The sequence below is a fragment of the Cavia porcellus genome, unplaced genomic scaffold, assembly GCF_034190915.1.
Source record: "Cavia porcellus strain 051 isolate PalLab524CR breed Dunkin Hartley unplaced genomic scaffold, mCavPor4.1 scaffold_6, whole genome shotgun sequence".
Classification (NCBI taxonomy): Eukaryota; Metazoa; Chordata; class Mammalia; order Rodentia; family Caviidae; genus Cavia; species Cavia porcellus.
The window spans coordinates 103,589,774-103,611,236 of NW_026947489.1; the positions used below are offsets into that span (position 1 = coordinate 103,589,774).

Sequence of the window (21,463 nt, forward strand, 5' to 3'; positions counted from 1 at the left end):
TTTCTCCTCAGTTTGCAGCCAGTATGCCAACCACTCATAGACACACCCAGAGCTTTACTAATCTGCTAGGCAGTTGTTACTCAAATTGACACATCACAATTAGCGATCATATGATGATAATTATAGCTCAAGATTTGTAGGATGAAAAGACAAAAGAAAAATGAGATTTCAGAAGTGAGGTCCCAACAGGGAATTCAACAAATATTGAGGGGGAAAGGAGGAAAAACTCTGTCAGCTAAAGGTCTGGGTAGAAAAAGGAAATATCCACAAAAAACAAATTTGCTTTTGAAAGTAATTTGTTATGGTTTGTGTCTAGATGTCTCCCCAAAGCCTCATGCAGTCATGAGGACAGGTTTTTGGGAAGTGGCTGAATCTAGTTTGTGATTGACCCATGATCCAATGTAGGATAAAGGATGTGAGTGCTATACCCGCCATAGGGAAAAATATAAGGGACAGAGAAAGGGTTGTCCCCTCTCCCTCTCTTGCTGCTTTTGCTGCCTTTGCTTGTGGCCTTGTTACCTCTGTTCACCGTGAACAGTTGCTCCTCTGCTGTGTACCATCCTGCCTTGAAGCCAGTAAATTATGGACTGAAACCTCTACAAACTGTGAGCTAAACATTTCCTCCTCTAACTTTGGGTGTCAGGTATTTTGTCTCACCATGAGAAAAGTAACTAAGACATACTTATCCAGGATTATATATCCAAATTAATACAGATAACCATAATAGCTAATATTTATTTGATATTTAATGTTTTGACATTTAATGCCAGACATAGTTCTAAATGTTTTACATGTATTATCCCCTTAATTCTTACCAAAAATAATCCGATTTTGTAGATGAGAAAAATAAGGCATAGATTTAGCAATTTATCCAAGTCACTCTTCCCATTAGTGGGCAGAGTTAGCCTTTGAAGCCATTCTTCTCATTCTAGCTTGCAGTACAATTTTGCTTCCCTTGAGAAACAAGAGAAGCTGGAAATTGTAGTTGTAAACCCACAAAATTAATGCTTCATTGCTACAAGAATCTTAATCTTAGAGTTGGGTCCTTTCACTATAAAGTTATTTTTATTTGTAAATAATTTTTATTTAGTTTTCCTCTTTTCATATATATACACAGTTTCAGATATGTTACCAAGTATGAAGATGTTATCATGTACCAATTTCAAGCTTCCTGGATCCCAAAGTGATTTCCAATTTAAAATAAAAAAGAATCAATTAATAATAACAATAATAATAATGTCTTTTACCTAATAACGATATTTCCTCAATAGAAGCTAACCTCAAGCAATTGAAACTCAAGGCAGAAACTCAAAGAAGAGTTTACTACACAAAATTGAGAGTTTTTCTGTGTTGAATCCCAGCAATATCATTTTCAAACATTTCTATGTCTCCCAGTTAAATAATTAAACATAGATACAAAATTATATACAAGTTTTAAACATTTGAAATAGATTAAGCCATGCAATGCATTATTTTTCTGCTATCCAGAGTACAAAACCAGACTGGGAGACGTAATTTGGATGCTGAAATATTGATATTTTCCAGGTATTCTAGTGGCTTATAGACATAGAATAATTGAAGTCAGCATTGTCCTGGTTTTTCCAAGCTATATGGCCATGTTGCTTCTCTGGTGCCACTGAAGAGCCCCTGGAAGGAGTTTTGAAATAGAAAACTAGAATACATTTGTGTATGAAGAGAAGAAACTTTGCTTCTAGAGATGGAGCAGACTGGAAACGAGAGGATTTACATGCTCTAATTGTTTGGATATAAGTTTCAAGATATGTATGAATTACAATCATATCCAGCTGGAAATAAAAAAAGAAACAATAACAGCAACAAACAGTGTTTCAAACCACTGGTTCTTAGCCTGAGATTCATCCTGGAGTTGTCCGGGGAGTTTTAAAAATTACTGAGGCTTAGTTCCCACCATCAGAAATTCCCCTTCAGTCCATTATATACACAGTGACTAAGCAATGGGAATTTTAAAACTCCTCAAATGATTATAAAGGCCTGGTGTTACAGTTAAAATCCAATACAACCTCAAAAGGCTTGGGCTTTTGGGGAAGTGATTGAATTGTGAAGGCTCTACCTTCATCAGTGGATGAGATCATAATTTGATGGTATTACAGAGGTTTGGAAACAGAAGGCGAAGCCTAGATAAAGCGAGTGGATCATGGGAGCATGACCCCAGGACTATATCTGGTCCCTGGTCCTTTCCCCTCCTCCCCTCTGCCCCCTTTCTGGCTGCCTGGACATGAGGAGTTTTCCTCTGCCACGCCCTTCTGCCAGGATGTTTCTGCCTTGCCATGGACCTAAAGGCAATGAAGCTGACTGAGCATGGAGTGAAACCTCTGAAATCATCAGCCAAATTAGCCAATCAACCTTTAAAATGCTTGTGATAAAAAGCTGATTGACACATTAACTAAGCTTGAAGGCTAGTTTACCAGTTTAAGGAGGTAAAGATATAAACACACACACACACACACACACACACACACACACACACACACACTGCAGAAGAGACTGGGCAAAAACAATCAGCATAAAATTGCTAAAAGCTGTCATCAAGGCTGGCCACGGTGGCACACACTTGTAATCCCAGCACTTGAGAGGCTGAGGCAGGAGGATTTCTGTGAGTCTGAGGCCAGCATGGGGTACATAGTGAGTACGAGGCCAGCCTGAACTGTCTCAAAATAGAAGACAAATAAATAAATAATGTCATCAAGGAGTCAGAATTCCTTTCACCTTTTTCCTCTCCCATGCTTAGCCTTCAGTTTTCATTCTCTTGGTAACAAGAGAGCTGGTACACCAAGCACTGTGTCTAGACTCTGTTAGAAGAAGGTAAAAGGGCAAATCGGCTTGCCTATATCTCTGTTTAATCTGAGATGGAAGCTCACCTCAAGAAGGTCTGCTAGGGCTGGGGATGTAGCTCAGGGGCACAGCGCCTGCCTGGCCAGCATGAGATCTGAGTTCAACTCCTGGTACTAAAAAAAAATGTCTGCTAAATTCCCAACTCTTTACATGGCCATCTCAGGCTGTAAGGGAGTCTTTGGCTTTGTGTGTGCGTCTTTGCAGCCTCCATGATAGAAGGCAAAGGAGAAGTGGTTATTGGATAAGCCAATATATAGCATCAGCCAAGAATTGAACATACTACTTTTGTAATCTTTTAAATGTAAAAAATAGTGCTATCAAGACCTTAGGGAAACAACATATCCAGGAGCAATTTCATCATAAACTGGACTTCCTACCACTTTATTTTTTAATCATGTTACTGTGCCCCAGTCAAAGCTCTTTGCTATTTTTTCTGAGGCTACAATAATTAATGCAGCAGGTTTTTCAAGTCTCAGTTTTCATTTGAGTAGAAAAGAAGCAGTCATTAGCCTAAGACTGGAGAGTAGAATGACCACAAAATCCTCCCTAAAGTCCTGGCCTCCTTTTGCCTGATAGTCTCCAAAATAAATTTAATTTCTCTGCTGACCTGAAATTCACATTAAACTATTTACTGCCAAGGGTTTGAATTACTGCAAATATGTCCCTTGGGTTTATCCCAGTTGAATTAATAATCAGAACCCCTGCCACAATCTCTTGTTTGACAATTATCCTTATTCCAATCTCTTTCCTAAACCTAAGACTCATAATTTCCAACTTCCTGCTGGACATGAGTACCTTGATGTCCCACAGACAAATCCAACTCCATATGTCATCACGACCTCATGATATTCCCTGTTCCAAACTCCTGTATTCCAGTTTTGATGAACTATACGACCATGGATTAACTTGTTTGAACTGGCGTCAGATTGAACTGGGCTCAAGTCTTCTCTTTATTTCATATGTCCAATCAGCAGACTCCTGTCAATTCTACCACACAGAGGCTCTTCTCCTCTAATTTAAGAACAACTCATGTTCTACTTAGACCATATTGCAAAAAAGATTAACATGACCTTACACTTCTAAAAAACAGAAACAAAAGTCAGTGCATTGGAGTACAAAGAGCAGAAAAGAGAAGATAAGGAGATGAGATGAGATGAGATGAGATGAGATGAGATGAGATGAGATGAGATGAGATGAGATGAGATGAGACAGATCCAGAATCTATATGCCCACTGAGGAAAAAAGTGGTTGGTTGTGGAAGTTTTTGTGGTTGGCTGGTTGGCTGGTTGGTTTCAGTCCTGGAGATCAAACCTATAGCCTATACATGTTAGGCAAGAACTCTATCACTGAACTCCAGCCCCAGCCCATGTTTCATTTTTTTAATAATTATGTTGGTAGGTCACTGCACAGCTTGAAAATGGAGTACTACTTAAACTCAATCTAGTTCACCGACACTCACTGACTCTATAATACTTTTGTAAAACACAAATCAAATTATACTTTAAAATCTATGATATTCTAATCATGAAAAACATCCCACAGTATACCTGATCAGTACTCCTGAAATGTCAAGTTTATATAAAAAGGAGATGGGAGTGAGAAACTGTGTTGTCTTAGCCAAGAGAAGCCAAAGGAGACCTGATGATTACCTGTAATACAGTATTCCAGATGGAATCCTGGAACAGGAAAAGGGCATTAGGTAAAAACTAAGAAAGTCTAAATTATAGGCTCTAGTTAATATTAACATGTCAATATAGATTAATTAATTCTAATTAGTGTCCTATCCTAATGTAAGATGTTAATAATAAGAGAAACTGTAGGGCTATTTGGGAATTCTGATTCCTCAGGTTTTCTGTACATCCAAATCTGCTCTAACAAATAGGTGTACAGTCTTTTAAAATTTCAGGTGAAGAGTTAGCTCAGTGGTGGAGCATTTGCTTTTCAGCATGAGGCCTGATATCAATCCCCAGCACCACAATAAACAAAACAAAAACTCTACAATAATTCCCTGTCTCCTGAAGGAGGCTGAGGCAAGAAGATGGATGCAAGTTCAAGACCAACCTGAACTACACAGTGAGCTCAGTTCAGACCAGCTTAACTGTCTAGTGAAATCCTGTCTCAAAAAAAAGACAGTTTAGATATATGTGCCAGCTCCTCATGATGAATGTATTCATTATGTACTTCAAACATGCACTAATAAAAATTAAAAATTACTTTTAAAAATAGAAGAGCAAGCTGCCCAAGTCAACCACCTGTCCTTCACTCTTAGGTCTGAGCAGCTAACCAAACTTCCGTCTTTTAAATCATCCCAGGAGAAGTCATGTAAAAGTCTACAGTGGACCCTTGCCCCTCCACAATTGCAAGGGATCCCTATCAGGCTCTCAGAGAGTCCTCCTGAACTCTACTGACTTGAGGGGAGAGGAGTACTCAGGGATTCCGTGGGCTAGATGGGAATGATACTCATCGCACAATTTTCTAAAGAAATCCTCTTTACAAACTCCCTTTTCCATACATTTTATACCTTTGATGTGAGCGAGGAGTTCAAGGAATTATATGATCAGCTTCAGGTATCTACTCTGAAGATCTAGTGTCCTGGCGTTTGCTTTGGTATCCAATACCTAGCATACTGTGTGATGGATGTCTACGTGGTTCAGCTGCCCTTTGTAGCCCTTTCTTCATGTTTTCTTGTGCTGTCAAGGCTGGACACTTTAAAACTGAAATTCCCTTGTACTTAGGATACTAGACTTCATTAGGTGCTCTCATTTGAGTTTGGAAGGCACAGTAATTCATGAGAAAGAGAGCATCTCCCTGCTGACAGGAAACTTGGGCCGACAACAGCTTTTCAGTGACAGCTCACCAGCTCCATGGATGTTAAAAGCCAGCAGTGGAGACCAAGACAGAATCAACAGAATAGGCATCAGGTTCATGTCATGATCTCTAGTTTGTTGTCCCATCTGTTTCATTATTTCCTTTTTTTTTTTTAAGAGAGAGAGAGAGAAACTCTCACTAAGTTGTTGCCCAGACTGGCCTCAAACTTTCAATCCTCCTGCCTCAGCATCCTATGTAGCTGGGATTAGGGGCATGCACGACCACCTGGCTTCCTAGCAATGCATTTTTAAAATTAATTTTGTTGTTGTTTTGAGGCAGGATTTCACTAGGAAGTTCAGGCTGGCCTTGAACTCACTATGTGTCCTAGGCTGACCTTGAACTCACAGTGATCCTCCTGTCTCATCTTCCCAAATTCTGGGATTAAAGACACACACTACCATGCCCAGTGCAAATGAGTTCTGATAGCAGTCCCAGACTGCAGCCACTCCAGCTCTTCCAAAGATTTATGCACCTAACTCTCTGTATAAAATCTTTTTCTGTCTAAAATGTCTACAGTGCTTTTCTGAGTCTGTACTGGATTCTAGGGCTACCATGACAACACACCACAGACTGAGGGGCTGATATAGCAGAAAACTTATTTTCTCATTGTCCAGGAAATTGGAAGCTCAGGTTTCCTGAGACCTCTCTCTTTTGCTTGCAAGTAGTCACCTTTTGCTATGATCTCACAAGGCTTTTCTTCTGTGGGCATGTCATTGGTGCTTTTCTTTCTTTCTTTCTTTCAACAGGGTTTAGCTGTACAGTTCAGACTGTCCTTGAATTCACTTTGTAGATCCTCAAACTCAGTGATCCTCTTGCCTCAGTCTCCTAAGTGCTGGGATTACAGGCCTGTGCCACCACACTTGGCTCATTGGTGTCTTTCTATATGTTCTGATCTCATCCTCTTATAAGGACAGCAATCTGACTAGATTAGGGCCCACTCTAAAGGCCTCTTTTAATTTAATTTCTTTTCTAAAGGCCTTATCTTCAAATACAGTCAGTACTGAAGTACTAGAGGCTAGGGTTCCGACATATGAATTTGGAGAGACACAATTGATACTAATACCATCTTTAAAGCTGGACTCATGGGCAGTCATGTGGGCCAGGAGGAGAAACAAGAAGCCAACCTGCCCTCCTGTGAGCCAGCTGGCACATAGGCTGGGAGACAAGAAGACCATCACCACTGCCACCCACCCCACTTCCATAAGCACCTGGTTAATTCAGAGGAACACAGGCTGAAATGATAGCTACTGAAGTAAAAAAAATAACTTAGTGCTTGTTTTTTTTTAATTGACTTCGCAGGTCTAAAGCTTACATTATTTAGAGGATCACAATATGCAAAATAGCAATTATGGGGAATTTCCTTCTGTCTTGTTTTTGAAACCCAATATTGTTCTCACTGCTTTGTTTTGTTCCATTTTATTATCTTGTTTTATTCCCTTTAAAATAAAAAGTAATTAATTTTAAAAAATAAAGCCTGATTCACACATATATCTTGATTTCTATTTGTACCTTCAGTTAAATATTTTCTAATAAATGAATGCATGAATGATCACAGTAGAGCTTCACAACAAAAGGCTTTTCTCTAGTGACTCTCTTCTGTTCATAGAGGCTGAAAGGTTCCCTTCCAACCTTCCTTACCTGGGCTATCTTTTCCTCTGCTATTATAAACAGCAAAGGAGACTAACTATTGGTATGTTAGTTTTCCATTGCAGCTTAGCAATATTCCCACAGACTTAGCTGTGTAAACAGCACATATTTATTATCTCATACTTTGCAAGTTTCAGGAACCCAGGTTTAATGTAGCTGAATCTTTTGCTTAGGATCTCACAAAGCTGTAAGCCAGGTGGCAGCCAGGACTGTGGTCACGTCTGAGGTTACTCTGGGAAAAGATCTCCAAACTCACTCAGCATTCAGCTGGCAGAATTCAGATCCTTGTGGCTATGTGACTCAGGCCTTCAGTTTCATGATGCTTGTCACCCAGCTACTTTTAAAGGCTTCCCACAGTTCCTTGGCACTGGGGCTACCAACATGGTCATTTACTTCCTCCAAGGCAAAAAAAAAAAAAAAAAAAAAGCAGTTCAGCAAGATGGAACGAAGGTCATGTGCAACATAATTAATACTCACATGCATTCCATCACCATTACTGTATTCTACTGAGAAATAAATCATGAATCTCATCTTAAAGGTCTACTTACCTCAACAGCATCTGCTTTCTTGGCTTTTCCCTCTTCCTTTCTCTGTCAGGTCTCTCTGTTTCAGGGCCAAAGAATGAACCTGTCTGATGACCACAGAAATAGTGAAGGGGCATGGTCCTTCACCCTCTGCTAGCACTCACTGCCCAGTGAAAGCTGCCTGAAGGTAGCTCACTGATTTTGCTGTCATGTAACAGGAGTGACAGAACTCAGGCTGTCATGAGAACCTCAGCTGCCCGAAACATCCAAGGGTAGGGGATGATTACTCTTTGCATTTCACTGAAGCCCCAGAGCACATGGCGTACTCCTGCAATAGCCCCTAACCTGTGGAGCCTTGTTCCTCACTAGGAGTGCAGGCTTATTTTGTGACCTCCCAGATCCTAGCCTCTGAAGGGTCAGGGTCTGGCCCAATTTTTCATTTTAATCATTCATCCAAGATTTAGCATATAGTAGATCTTTAATACACGTTAGGAAAAATCAACTGATCCCATAATTTGAAAACAAATAACTGAATGTAGTGTCGGTACCTAGAGAATTTAGGGAAACAATTTGTTAAATGTTTAGAAGAAAATGAGGTTCTTATAACCAAATTCTATTCAGTCATACAAAGGTAGCCAAAACAGATTAAATGAAAACTGAAATTATGTATGATTATATTTTTATAAAAGAAAAAAATTATAATAATGGATACTGATAATAGTAAGAACTAGCACAATGGATATTATCAGTCATAGTCTGCATTTTACTTTCTTGTTAATGTGTAGCATTTTTAATTATTTTTCAGTGTAGGTGATTGAACCCAGGGCCTCACACAGGCTAGACAAGCCCTTTACCACTAAGCTACACCCATGACCTCATTTTACATTTTGATTCAAATAATAGGAATACAAAGAGCTCTACGAACTCAGTGGCTGAATCATGCTTCTCTTCCCATTTGTAAATATATGGTTATTATGTGTTGATTCGCAGAATTCCACAAACATTGACTGGGAGTTTACCACGTGCAAGCTGTTGGGCCAGTGCCAGGCTTCTAGAGGTAGAAATGTCAAGGGCAGTGTACTTAGACTTCATCAAGGCATTTAACAGTGTCTCATGATCCAGTGACGGCTAAGGCAGGGGGAGGTGCCTGTATGAAAGCACTGTAAGATGGTTTTGCAGCTGATTGAATAACCCTCCTCATAGAGAGAGTTGATAAAAACTGTCTATTGGCAGTAAGCCTCCCATGCAAGTCACAGTCAGTCCTCTTAGAGCTGCCCTTGTCAACATTTTTATATATGACTCAAACGAAGGAGATGATAAGCCAAAGTTTACAGTAATAGCCAAGATGCAAAATGATCTGAACGGTATGAAATTCAATAAGGATCTCTGTAACGCTCTATATTTAACTTTCAATAAATCAACAGCACAAACTCATAGTGATTCCTGGCTTGGTAGTAGTTCATGTAAAAAAAAACAACTGGGTTTTTATTGACCACAGTTTCATTCTGAGGCATTAATGGAATGTGACTGATAAAAACAAAAGCTAGGGTAATTCTTGACTACAGCCATAAATCTCATTTTCAGATAAGAGAGTGGCAGCTCAGTCCTGTTCTAGTTGGGCCACACTGGAGATCTATTTTCTCTTCTCGGCATCTGTTTCCTTGTTGGAACATGGCGCCCTTGACCCGTTTTTGTGAAGTAATGTTTTTTCACGTGCCTTTTCCACCCTAGATTCTAACACAGTCTTATAAGCATTGAGCCCTCCGCTTCTTGAGTAGCAAGTTGACAAAGCAGTAATGTCAAGTGAAGCAGGCTTCTTATAAAGATCTTTGTTAACTTATTCTTTTATTGCAGTTTCCACTTCCTGGGAACCAGTGTCTAAAGCCAGGGCTAATGAAACGACTGGAAGTCTAACCTACAGCCAGTATGTGTACTCCAAACAACTCTCCCCTACCGCCAGTCAGGACACAATACTTTGTCCTTGAACCAGGTTGCCCTTCTTAGATTCCTATTCTTCAGCCTTGCTAACCTCCTATAGGAATCTAAATCTACCACTTAGTCTGAAAATTGGTATCTCTGCTACACTCAACTGTGAAGTCAGCAGAGTTAGCAAAAGTTCCTCTTTCCCCTTCCAGTAAATACTTCTCCTCCCTTGCCAAAGATTCATCTCAATTTCCACTTCACAAGTCTCCACAGCCCTAGTGAAAATTGGGAGGAGGGAAAACTGCATAGAAGAGAAGAGGGAAAAGATGATACAAAAAGGAGAAGAAGGAAAGTACCCTGGTCACAAAGAAAAGTCCTTTTGTTATTGCTCCAGCAGACTGTAATTCTTTTCTTTCTTTCTTCAATTAGCATATCTCAAGTGTCTTCAATTCATGTATCTCCCCAAGGACTAGGTTTAAAAGGCCCACTCTCTCCAAAGAGGTTGATCTTGAAACTAGAACCATTCCAGAAGATTAACCATGCAGCCCTAGCAAGATGCCCACTGTCACACCAGGATACTGCCCAAATCAGAAACTACATGCACTAGTTTCTTCCTAATCCAACAAAACCCTGGAAAACTGTAGTCTCTGCCACTAATGCTCTCGGATTGGAAGGGTGAGAGAATATCTGTAGGTCCAACTCTGTCTTAAATACTGTGAATGCTTCATCTCATTTAATATCCATAATAAATCCAGTACAGGGGTATATTAATTAAGATGCCTTTCATTCAAGAAGCAAAAAGCTCAACTCAAAACAGCATAAATGATAAAAAGAGTTATTGAGTCACACCCTTGAGTAACAGACAAGGAGTGGGCTTCAGAATGATTCAACTTCAGAGTCAACGACTTTACCAAAGAGTCCCCTGTCATCCATTGCTCTACCCTACCATCCATAAGGAGAGCTTCCATCTAGGGGTGGCTCCTGATTTAACCTCAGAGTGACCTTCTTTGCTACTGAGATCCAATATATTCCTAATCTTATCTAGCAGGAGAAATAAAACTTTATTTCCTCCTTTCATTTCATTTCATTTCTGGAAACAACCAGTAAACTTCTATAAGCTCACTGCCTGAATTAGGTCAAGGCCCATGACTGAGTCTATAATGATACCTGGAAACGGAATTTTTCTAGGCCTGAGTCTTCGGGAGGGGAACGATCTTTCACCCCAGTGAAAGTCATGATAGTTAACAAGAGAGAAGAGGAGCTAATGAGGCAATCCCAAGGCTCTTTTAAATGCACATGCTCAGTTTTGCAGAGGAGACACCAAGCTTGGAGAAGCCATGCAGCTGTGTAATAGCAACACCAGATTGTAATCTTGTTCTCAAGCTATCTTGAGGAATCCTCATTTTGTTGGCTTCAACCTGAATCATAGGAAAGTGAGACAGGGCTTTCCCAAGCTTGAGAAGATCAGCCACTCTACTGATGCCAGGAGCCACTAATCAACCACCTCACAAAGCTGAGGTATATTGAAATCCCCACATCACCAGGGGTTTTCCCCAACCTCAGCAAATGCCTGTAAATTGAAGAGAAGATGCTACAGATGTATTGTCCTTGGAGTTGTATTCTTAGAGCCCGGCTTTTCAAGTCCTTTCTGGTTCAGTCAGTGGTATGAGCTAGCCTGGAATCCTTGCCACAACGCATCACATTGCTTCTCCTGAGGAATATCTCCCAGGTTCCAAAGGACAGATTTGCAAATAGACTTCTGGAGCATAGCCCCATCCACTGCCAGGAACTGCCTTTGTTGGACTTGTTTATTTGGGAGAGCTGCTCTGGACTTTCACCCAGCAGCTGCCTTGGCAGGAGGCAACCTGCCTTTAGCTGATGGAGGGTAGGGCTAGCAGGAGAATAAAACTGATAGCTGCTGCTAACAGGGCACCAATCTCTATCACAGGAGGGCAAGGGCAGAGTATTTGGAGCCCATAATGCAGATAGTCTCATCAGGGAACTTCATGAAAGGGACCTGACTGTCCCCAACCACTTCCACATAATCAAAGAGGAAGAGAAAAAGTTGATTCACATTATGGGAAAGGCTTTTGCAAATTCTGAGGGTCACTGAGTATATAATCTTTCCTCTAAGCAGCTACTGTTTCTCACTCTGTTGTGGTCTCTTACAAGGCAGCTTCAGGTTGGAGTGTCATGGCCTGCCACAGTCACACTGGCCTTGAAGATTTTTGTGTCCTATTTTAAGCAATTTCACTCTTGATGATCCTGGCAAATGTATCCATTTTCTGACAATATTTAGAGTCTGAGGTAAGTGTGAACTAGATAATGACCTTTCAAGTCATGGCAAAATGTTCCGTTTAAAGCTTTAATTTCTTCCTCAGAGCATCTGTAAGGTCCTTTGACCCTTATGCATGGCCCTCTGGAGATTTTGCCGAGTTTCTATCCACTCTTGCACGTGCAGGTGGGAGGAGGTGATGACAGATGGGCAGAACCTTCCCGTGTGTTGGGTAGTGAAGAGGACCGGAGTCCACAGGGGCCACTAGTGCTTCTGCAGCTCTTGCAACTCGCTCTGAAATGCACAGTGCTGACCTGCTCATCCAAGGCTTTTCTTTGTCTCTGGACATTTCAGGATCTCCCTAAAAACTCATGTGAGAGCACACCACCAGTCCCCACTGTGAGTCGTTCCTAGGACTTGGCTATCACTTCAAACCTGTCATGACTAAAACAATACCATATCTGCAGCTTAGCTCTAGGTGACTCACTGGAAGAGCTATTTTAAACAGAATTTGTAGCGACTAAGATTACATTTGCTCTAGAAAAAACAGACTGAAGGGACAAAAGCTAATGCAATCTTTTTGAACTGCTCCTTTTAAGATTACAGAAGCCCTGCTGTATTTTCTTGACAGCAACCTAATTACCAGGCCCAATAGTAGGACTAAGAATTGATATCTAAAACACCACTCCATGACCACATCCAGCAGGATTGTGCTCATCAGAAGAAAAGTTCACCAAAATAGTGAGGGTCTTGTCCATCTTCCCACCAGGGAGGTGCTTGACACCTACCCCATAAAATAACACTTGTCAGGCTAGAGTTCTGGGAGCTTTAGGAAGGGCAGTAGCTTACCAGTCATCTGTCCTACTGCATGGTCCTCTGAAGTTCTCTTGGAAATTAACTGTTGTCTAGCTCTTCCCCAGCCCAGAATGCAGAATGCAAATTGGAATCACTAGCTCTAATATTTGAGGTGGGACAGAGTTTCTTGGAGAAGGAACCAATGGATAGAAAGAGTAGAGGAAGTCCATGCTGCACAAACAAGTACAATGGTAAGAAAAAAAACCCTCATTATTTATCTGAAAAGCTACTTCCCTTCCTGGGGTAAACAAACAAACAAATCTAGAAGATTTAAGACTTGAGGATTGTCAAGAGAATCTTCAAGAGATGAAACAAAGTTGAAACCACTACCCCAAACCAATGTTTCTGAGTTTTCTCCCTATTTTGGGTCTTTCACATCACTTCCCCATTTGTGATTATTATCCATACCCCTATCCTGAGTGCTTCTTCACACAGTTGAGATAGGCTGGAATTTTCCAAGTCTTACAAAATTCCAAGGAAAAACGATGGGAGAATAAACAAGAAAATGCATGAAGCATAAACACAATCAATCTTGTGCAATATATTAACAGTGGTGAAATTTAAGGAATGAGATACAAAAAAGAGGATTTTGTACATTATAAATTTTTTGTTTATTTTTCAAGAGCCATATTTACTTCATGGAAAACACACACGCATTTTGAAGCTTCAACAGTATTCGCTTTGGCCCTTCTATAGCATTCTAGCTCTGAAGGTTCCTTCTACCTACAGACTTTTCACCTGATTAATCCTGATACTCAGCCTTCTGCTACTTTCTGCTCCCATCCTTCCTCAACATGAACAGCAAGCCTGATCATCTACCCAACAAATATGTTTCTGTGGAAGACTAGTGGCAGACACTAAATAAACCATCACGGATGCCTTCAGTGCTCACCAGTATCGCTCAGATGTCTTTTCTATTTGATAGAGAAAAGACGAAGGGTCATAGATCTTAAAAAGTCTCAGATCTTACATTTTTCTCAAAAGCCAGTTAAAATTATACAAAAACACAATTAATAGGCTCAATAATCTTTTATGGCTGAAAGAATTCCCAAATACAATGATGACAACAACAGGAAGGAACTCATTTGCATACAAATGATCTTCCCAAAGACTATAAAGAGGAAAATCCCACTTTCTGAAATTGTAAGCAACAACAAACTACTAATATTGTCAAGACAAGGCAATCCCTGTCCTCTGATCCCTTCAGTCAGATGAGTAAAAACCCTTATCAGGCCCGTCTAAGTTATGACTGTTCACTCTTACCTGGGTTTCAAGGAGCCTCTTATCCTCTAAGCTAAGCTTAGGAGGGATTCAATTCGGGCTAGTCTTAACTCTCCTGAGGATACCTCTTCCTTAACCTGCCTCAGTTTTCCCAAGGAAGAGAAAGATAAAACCTCTAGAAACACCACAAATTAACCTCATCCTAAGCTCTACATCTAGCTCTACTGAGAAGGACACTTCCAGAGGGCACCACCAAGGAGCACTAGCCACTGACACACCCTTCAGGGAACAGTCTGTGCTTAGGACATTTATCTGTGGTTATGGCTCTTATGACATCACTGACCATGAGGAAAAGCAATCCAAACCCTCAAGGATCCTGGGCCCTACTCAAGTATCTCATTGGCCAGAGCCCTGCTCGTACTCACTTTCGGAAGGACATTAGGGAGACTGCCTTTCCTTCCCAAGCCCCAGCAAGATTATTCCATTGGTGGGGCAAGCAAGAGTTAATGGCCCAAATGGGAACACCACTTTTGTGGCCCCACAGTTTATCCTAGGAAATAATTGGCACAGAACTATGTAAGCATATATTCCTTAAACCCATCCCCCTCCAAAAAATTCTGCAAGGCTCTTGGCTAAGATAAATCAGTAAGAATCATCCTCAAATCATTTCAAATATTTATTCCAAAGGAAACAGCAGGTGGCAGCAAAGTTTTATATTTTTTACCCTTTGTACTGGAATGAAAATAAAATGTCAGTGAATAAACTCACCTCTGAGTCAAACAGCTGGCCTAGAAATGGGCACCATGCCATCTCGTGAAGAGCACAATTGTACATGAGGGGAGGACTCATGCATTTTGACAAGATAATCTAACCAAAAGCCCCCAACCCATCCCAATCTACAGGCCTTCTTGGTTTGTAGGCCAAGCACGGAAATGATTGTGGCAGAGTGGCTAGATTCCAGAGACTGTGGTCATGAATCTCATATTCTTTTGCCCAGTATCAAGGCATTGCTCATTCACAGTGAGAGGTTGTCAAAAAAAGCATGAGTATGATTAAGTGGAAGTGTGCCTAACAATTGAGCAAACTATGCCTTTTTACCATCTCTTATGATGTAATCCATGGCAGAAATGTGGGGGCTAAGAACAATGAAAAAAAGAAGTTTATAAAATCTGTTTCTGGTGCACCTAGAGCACCAGACTTAGAGACTCTGAAAGCTACATCAGCACCCTGTAGCTGCTATAACTGTAGCTCAAGAACAGGCAGCACCAAGCTCACTGTCCAGTTTGACCTCAGATGTCTTCTTTGTCTTAGTGTTACGCTTGGCTTCCAACTTCAAGCAGTGGCTGGCACAATTCCAGTGCCACAGTACAGCAGTGCCGTTCAGACTCAAGCTTTTGCTGAATTGTTTTGCAGGGTAAATATAAGTTTGCCTGAAATAGTGACTGGTCAGTTCATTCCATCCCTAAATGGTGCTTTGAATTCTCAGATACATTTTAGATTAAGTAATTTCATTTCCATCTTAGAGGAAAATCTTATCTTTTAAAGTAGAGAAAGAGAGCCAGAAGGAGGATGGAAGATTCTGTTATTATTTTAAAAGGTACAAAGCCTTGCAAAAAGAAGAAGAAAAAAAAGACAAAATTGAAGAGCTTGTTCCTAAGATCCAAAACAGATCTTGCAAACAGATGTATTTATGAGGTTTTTTTTCTGGAAGTGGAATTGACAGAAAAGTGAACAGTTTTGGCCTTTTGTAAGTTATACCACTAAATTTGCAGCATCTTAGCTTAGTTAGAATGTTCTTGAAAGAAGCACTGAAAGCAGGAGAAGCTCATCTCTCTGCAAAATTGGGGCTTCAGCTCCAAATATGTAATTTTCTTTTCTTTCCTATAGAAAACACGATCTTATTCTGACAAGTTAAGGACAAACTTCACAGCTTGGCTGCAAGGAGCGGGTCATTTCAAAACATGTCTTAAGGAAAACATTCTACAATTCCTTTGAATGTAATAAACAATATCTTTTGGGGCAACTTGCAACAAATGTTCCAGAATTCATATCAACATTTAATTCTCCCTGTGTGTGCATGTTCTACACTCCCCAACTATGATGCTAAATCATTTAATGCAGAGAATTGACAGCACCAGGAAAATATTTGGATTGACTGTCTGGAGTTGCCATCATTGGTTTTAATTATGACCCACTGGCTCTTGGGTCCTGAAGCAGCCAGAAAATGAGACATGTGTGCTAAAGTATTCATTAGAATTCCCTTCTTAGTCATTGTTCAGAAAGAAAAAGTTCCCTTCTGGCTCTCATCTTCAGTATTTTACGTGAAGTTATTAACATGCCAGATTTTTTAAAGGATCTGTCAGAAAACAAGATTATGTGCATACCTTGTATTCTGCATTTAAAAACATCTTAAATGATCAAATGTCCCTTTGCTCTCATCTGTTACCTTACAGAAAAAATTGTTTTGCAGTCATGAAGTTTTAACTGGTATTCTCTACCCAGGCTTCTTCTCCCAAACCCAGCATTCTTGAACAAAATTAGTCCTATAAGGTTTGGAAGTTGAAGTTTCGGTGAAGCACAGCTTGCTTGTTTCTCTAAACTATCCAGAAAAAGTGGTTGACTTTCTTCAGATCTTTCGTGTTCATGTCTCCCTGAATATAAGATCTTAGAATGGTAAAATTGGAAGGGAGGAATCTTACGGATCATTGAATCTATGCCCTTTTTTAATAAATGATTTATCTAAGGTGAAATGGTACATCCATTGCTGAGCTTTGTGTCCTGGCATCGTTTTGTTTTGTTTTTTAAATTAGGATATCTTTAATTGTTCTTATTGCAAAGAGTTGCCATTTAATGAGCATTTACTATACCACCAACCAGGGTTTGATGCTTTTATACATGTTGGACCATTCATCATTCCAACAAGCCCATAAGGTAAGTATTATTATCCCCATTTTATAACTAATTAAACTGAGACTGAAATTAAAGAGATTCACCCACAATTATAGGGCTAGGAAGAGGGAGAGTCTGTGTACAAACTCAAGGTTGTCTGACTTCAAAACCTTTACTATCCTCCTTCCATTTGCATGCCAAATAAAACAAAGCCAGATTATAAATCAATTGGGATATCTTGGGCTGTCACATCACTTTAATGTTTGAAATAATGAGGTGAGTCATCCACAGAGAGAAAGTGGAGAAACCCAAGCAGTCCCCACTTAGAAAAATTTGCAAAGACACCAACGGGAATCATATAGATCCAACTATTTCCCATTATTTGCTTGTTATTTTGGACATGACAGTTTCCTGTGAAAGTTTTTGAAAGACTTCCATGCTTTTAATATAAATTGGTTGATTTGGTGCTGACAATTTGTCTTTCAGTCAATAAAAACTTGGTAGAGAGAACGTGGGACAGATGCTTGTTTTGGGAAAAAATAATTTGGAGTTTTGTTGTTTTATTTTTTATGATCAAGGTCATGTGGGGCTGGAGAGCAGATGTGGTGTGAATTAGGGAAGCTTATCTGATTGTTGTATACAGTGGCACAGATGATGGGGTTATTGCCTGGAAATGCTTGAGTTTTCCATTGAAACATGGTTTAGGAAAAAAAAACTTTGATGTTTTAGAAAAAATAAATAAGATAAAATTGGAATGTTATGTATTAAATTAAAGAAAATGAGATAGGGACATTTAAGAGGCACATCTAAGTTTGTTAACCTAGGTGCCAGTGAAAACTATGTAGATTGAAAATTTATTTCCTCTCAAAGAGAAAAATCATATTCCTGCATCAGCTATAAGTAACTTCCTGGTCCAATAGTGCCCTTTGAAAATGAGGTCACTTGAACCCCTCTACAAGTAGGTATGTGCCTAGTCAGGGCAAGTTAAAGGGCATTAACTCCATGTTGGGTTATTTCAAGATGAAATCAACTTCATCTACTGTGTTAGTCGTCTTTTCAATGCTGTGTCCAAATACTCAAGAATAGCAACTTAAAGAATGAAAAGGTTTATTTTGGCTCACAGTTTCAGAGGTTTTAGGTTCATAGTCCATTGGTTCTATTATATTTAGGCCAGTGGTGAGGTACAAACATCATGGCAGAAGAGTATGGTGGAGAACAGCTGTTTATCTCACAGCAGCTGAGAAACAGAGAGGAAAAGACCAAGGACAACACATAGTCCCCAAACTCATTATCCAATAGCCCACACCCTTCAAATAGGTTCCGCTTCCTAAGTTTCCATTATCTCCCAATAATGCTGTCTAATTATGATCTCATCAATGAGTTAAGTCAAAATCCTTGTAAGCCAATCACCTTCTGAAATCCCCACTTCTGAACACAAGAGATTTGGGGAGCACATTTTATATCTAAGCCATAAATCCACCAATACCATCCTAATCCATACCAATCTCCTCTCTTATCTGGACCATTACAATAACAGTACATTCAGTACCTGGTACAGGGCCCAGAACCAAATAGATGAATTAAACTATTGTTGACTGGGTAAATAAATGAAATCCTGTTTTCCCTGAATCAGTGACTCCCATCTTTATTCCCTAATCCTGTCAGGTGAAAAGTGCTGAGACCAAACCGTGATGCTACGTTCCCAGGACTGCAGCCTCACCCTGTTCTTGCCAATCCCTTCCACAGATACAGTACTGTATTAATGTGTTTTGATCACTATAATAGAATACCACAGAGTGGTGACTTGAACAGAACTAATTTATTCTCTCACAGCTCTAGAGGCTGGATATCCAAGATCAAAGCATTGGAAGGTTTAGTTTCTTTTAAGGCTTCTCTATTTCACTTGTAGATAGTCACCTTCCCTCTGCGTTCTCACATGGCCTTGTAAAGACACAGTCAGATTAGATTATATGATCTTACTTTACATCAGTTTCCTCTTGAAAGGCAGTCATCTTCTGAGCTATTCAGGATTAGGAGTTCAATGTATGAAGGCAGGGGCGAAGGCACAATCAGCCCATAATAAACGGTAATTACTGTCCATTCTGCATCTCACAACTGGATCTCTAGGGGTCTGAAAATGGTTTGTTCTAGATTGGTTGGTTGGTCAGTCGGTCAGTTGCTCAGTTGATTGGTTGAGACCAAATCTTGCAACATTGCCCAGGCTTGCCTTGAACTCATAGGTTCAAATGATCCTTTTACCTCAGCTTCCTGTGTGAATAACTGAGGTTAGAGGTAAGGGCCACCCTACCCAGCTTTCTCTACCATTCTTGGTGCCCTGTCACTCCTGCTGTTCCTCCTAGGTGCCAGCACCCGCCAACACCACCACCTGTTTTCTGTTACTTCATCCTCAGTTGGCCTTCTTCCCATCCCTGCAACTGATCCTTTCTCCAAACACCTGCCCCCCACACGCAGTTAACTCTTCTCTTTCTGGCCATTTTGGTGGATGTGACCCTAAATGGAAAACCAATAAATCAATCGACTCTAGTTATCGATCTGTTAGACTGCAGAGGTACTGTTTTGCAGTAGCATGGTAACATGTGACTGAATAAAGCTGAGTGTCCTCACAAAGATAAAATTGTACATACAATTGCACAATGGCATCGTGCCACAGAGAATCTAGTTCAGTTGGTTTGGAACAGAGCTCATATCAGTATTTTTTCCAGTCTCCCCATGTGATCTTAATTGGCAAAAGAAGTTAAGGATCACTGCTCTCACTAGTGGAAGCACACCCATCAAACTGGGGCAAAAGGCTACCAACCAGGCCAGTGCACAGGAGCAGCCTGAGGCTTGTGTGACACACAGAAGTAATGGAACGCCCCTCACCTCATCTAGTCTCACTCTTATACAGAGGTTGCTGACTTTCCCTTCAGTAATGCCCCACTTTGTTGTTACTCTAAGAAGTCAGAGGTGACTTATAGTATCCTCTGCCATGTAGCACAATCTGAATGGGGCTCAGCAGTGACTCTGGACACAAGCATGTGCCATCAAAGCAGAAAACACACCCTGCAAGCTCTATGAGGGAAAGCCCCAGGAAGTGAAAACAGAATAGTTAGCAAGGCCCTTGGGCTCAGCAGACCCCCTTAGAAGGCTGTAGATAAGCTTCAAGAATGGCCAGAGATGGCAATAGGCATTGGATCAGCTTCACAAGGTTGCTGGGACTGACCTACACTGGCTGGTCTGCTCCCTGTGGGACTCTTTCCCCTGGGCTTTCTACCACCTGCTACACCTCCAAAGGTCTGGGCGAAGCGTCCAGTTTTGTCTTTCCCTCTAGCCTCTCTCCAGCATGGGCAAAGTCTAACCTCCCCTGCCCTCCATGCTTCCGGCTTTTCCTTTAGATTTGCAAGAGCCTTTTCTCCTTACAACAAAACCTGCTTCTCTACAAATAAAAGGCTTTCAAAACTATTGTTTTTGATGTGGGCTTCAAGAGGCTATTTTAAAAGTCTGAAAACTGAACACTATTTCTTTCTCTTTGTGTTTGGGTTGTTCCAATCCTAATTCTCCTCAAGGCAATGCTGCTGACTTACTGGGGAAAAGGTCAAAGTGTAGCTGAAGAAAAGCAGGAAAACTTACATTTGGAGATACATGAAATGACTGCCTTACCTGCCTCAAGAAGCAGCAGGCCAGGATGTCCTGGCCGAACCCTCGCACACAGTGAAGAAGAGAATTGAGATTCGCCTTGAACATGAAAGCTCTAAATCACAATTATTAAAACACTGTTTTCTTCAATGAGTCTGTGGTGTGAAAACAAAAGGCAGGAGGTTGTTCTAGATTAAAGAAACACTAAAGATACAGCAATTTTGTTTGGAGTCTGTTTTAAACAAACCACTGTCAAGAGACATTTTTAACTCATTGCTAGCAGCCCAAAGGAGCTCATCATGGTGAAGCTCCCTAAATGGCGGGTGGTGGAAGCCACCAGGGAGAAAGTACTGAGCCATGAGGCCTTCATCAGTGACTTGTTGCAGCGGGATTTGGGAAAAAGTGCTGGACCATTGAGACAAGGTATATGAGCAGCTGGGCAAATACCTTCAACCAAAAAATGTCATTGAGCAGCTCCAGAAAACTAAGCACTCAGAGTTATATATGCAGGTGGTTTTGGACTGTAACTTCGTTGACACAATGGTCTCTGATACTTCACACATCAAGATGGCGCTGGGATATGGTTTCTTCTTAGAATTGATGTTGGCAGAAGCTTTCATGTTCATTGATCACAGAGCTCAGCAACAGCCTCACCAAGGATTCCATGAATATCAAGGTCCACATCCACATGTTGCTAGAGGGGCTTAGAGAACTACAAGTCCTGCAGAACTTTCTAGAGACATCTTACCATTGA

General features: G+C 40.6%; 1 pseudogene; it reads left to right on the forward strand.

Moving 5' to 3' along the window:
- Positions 1-20,999: 20,999 nt before the first annotated feature.
- On the forward strand, positions 21,000-21,463 carry LOC100727928 (protein UXT-like; annotated as a pseudogene).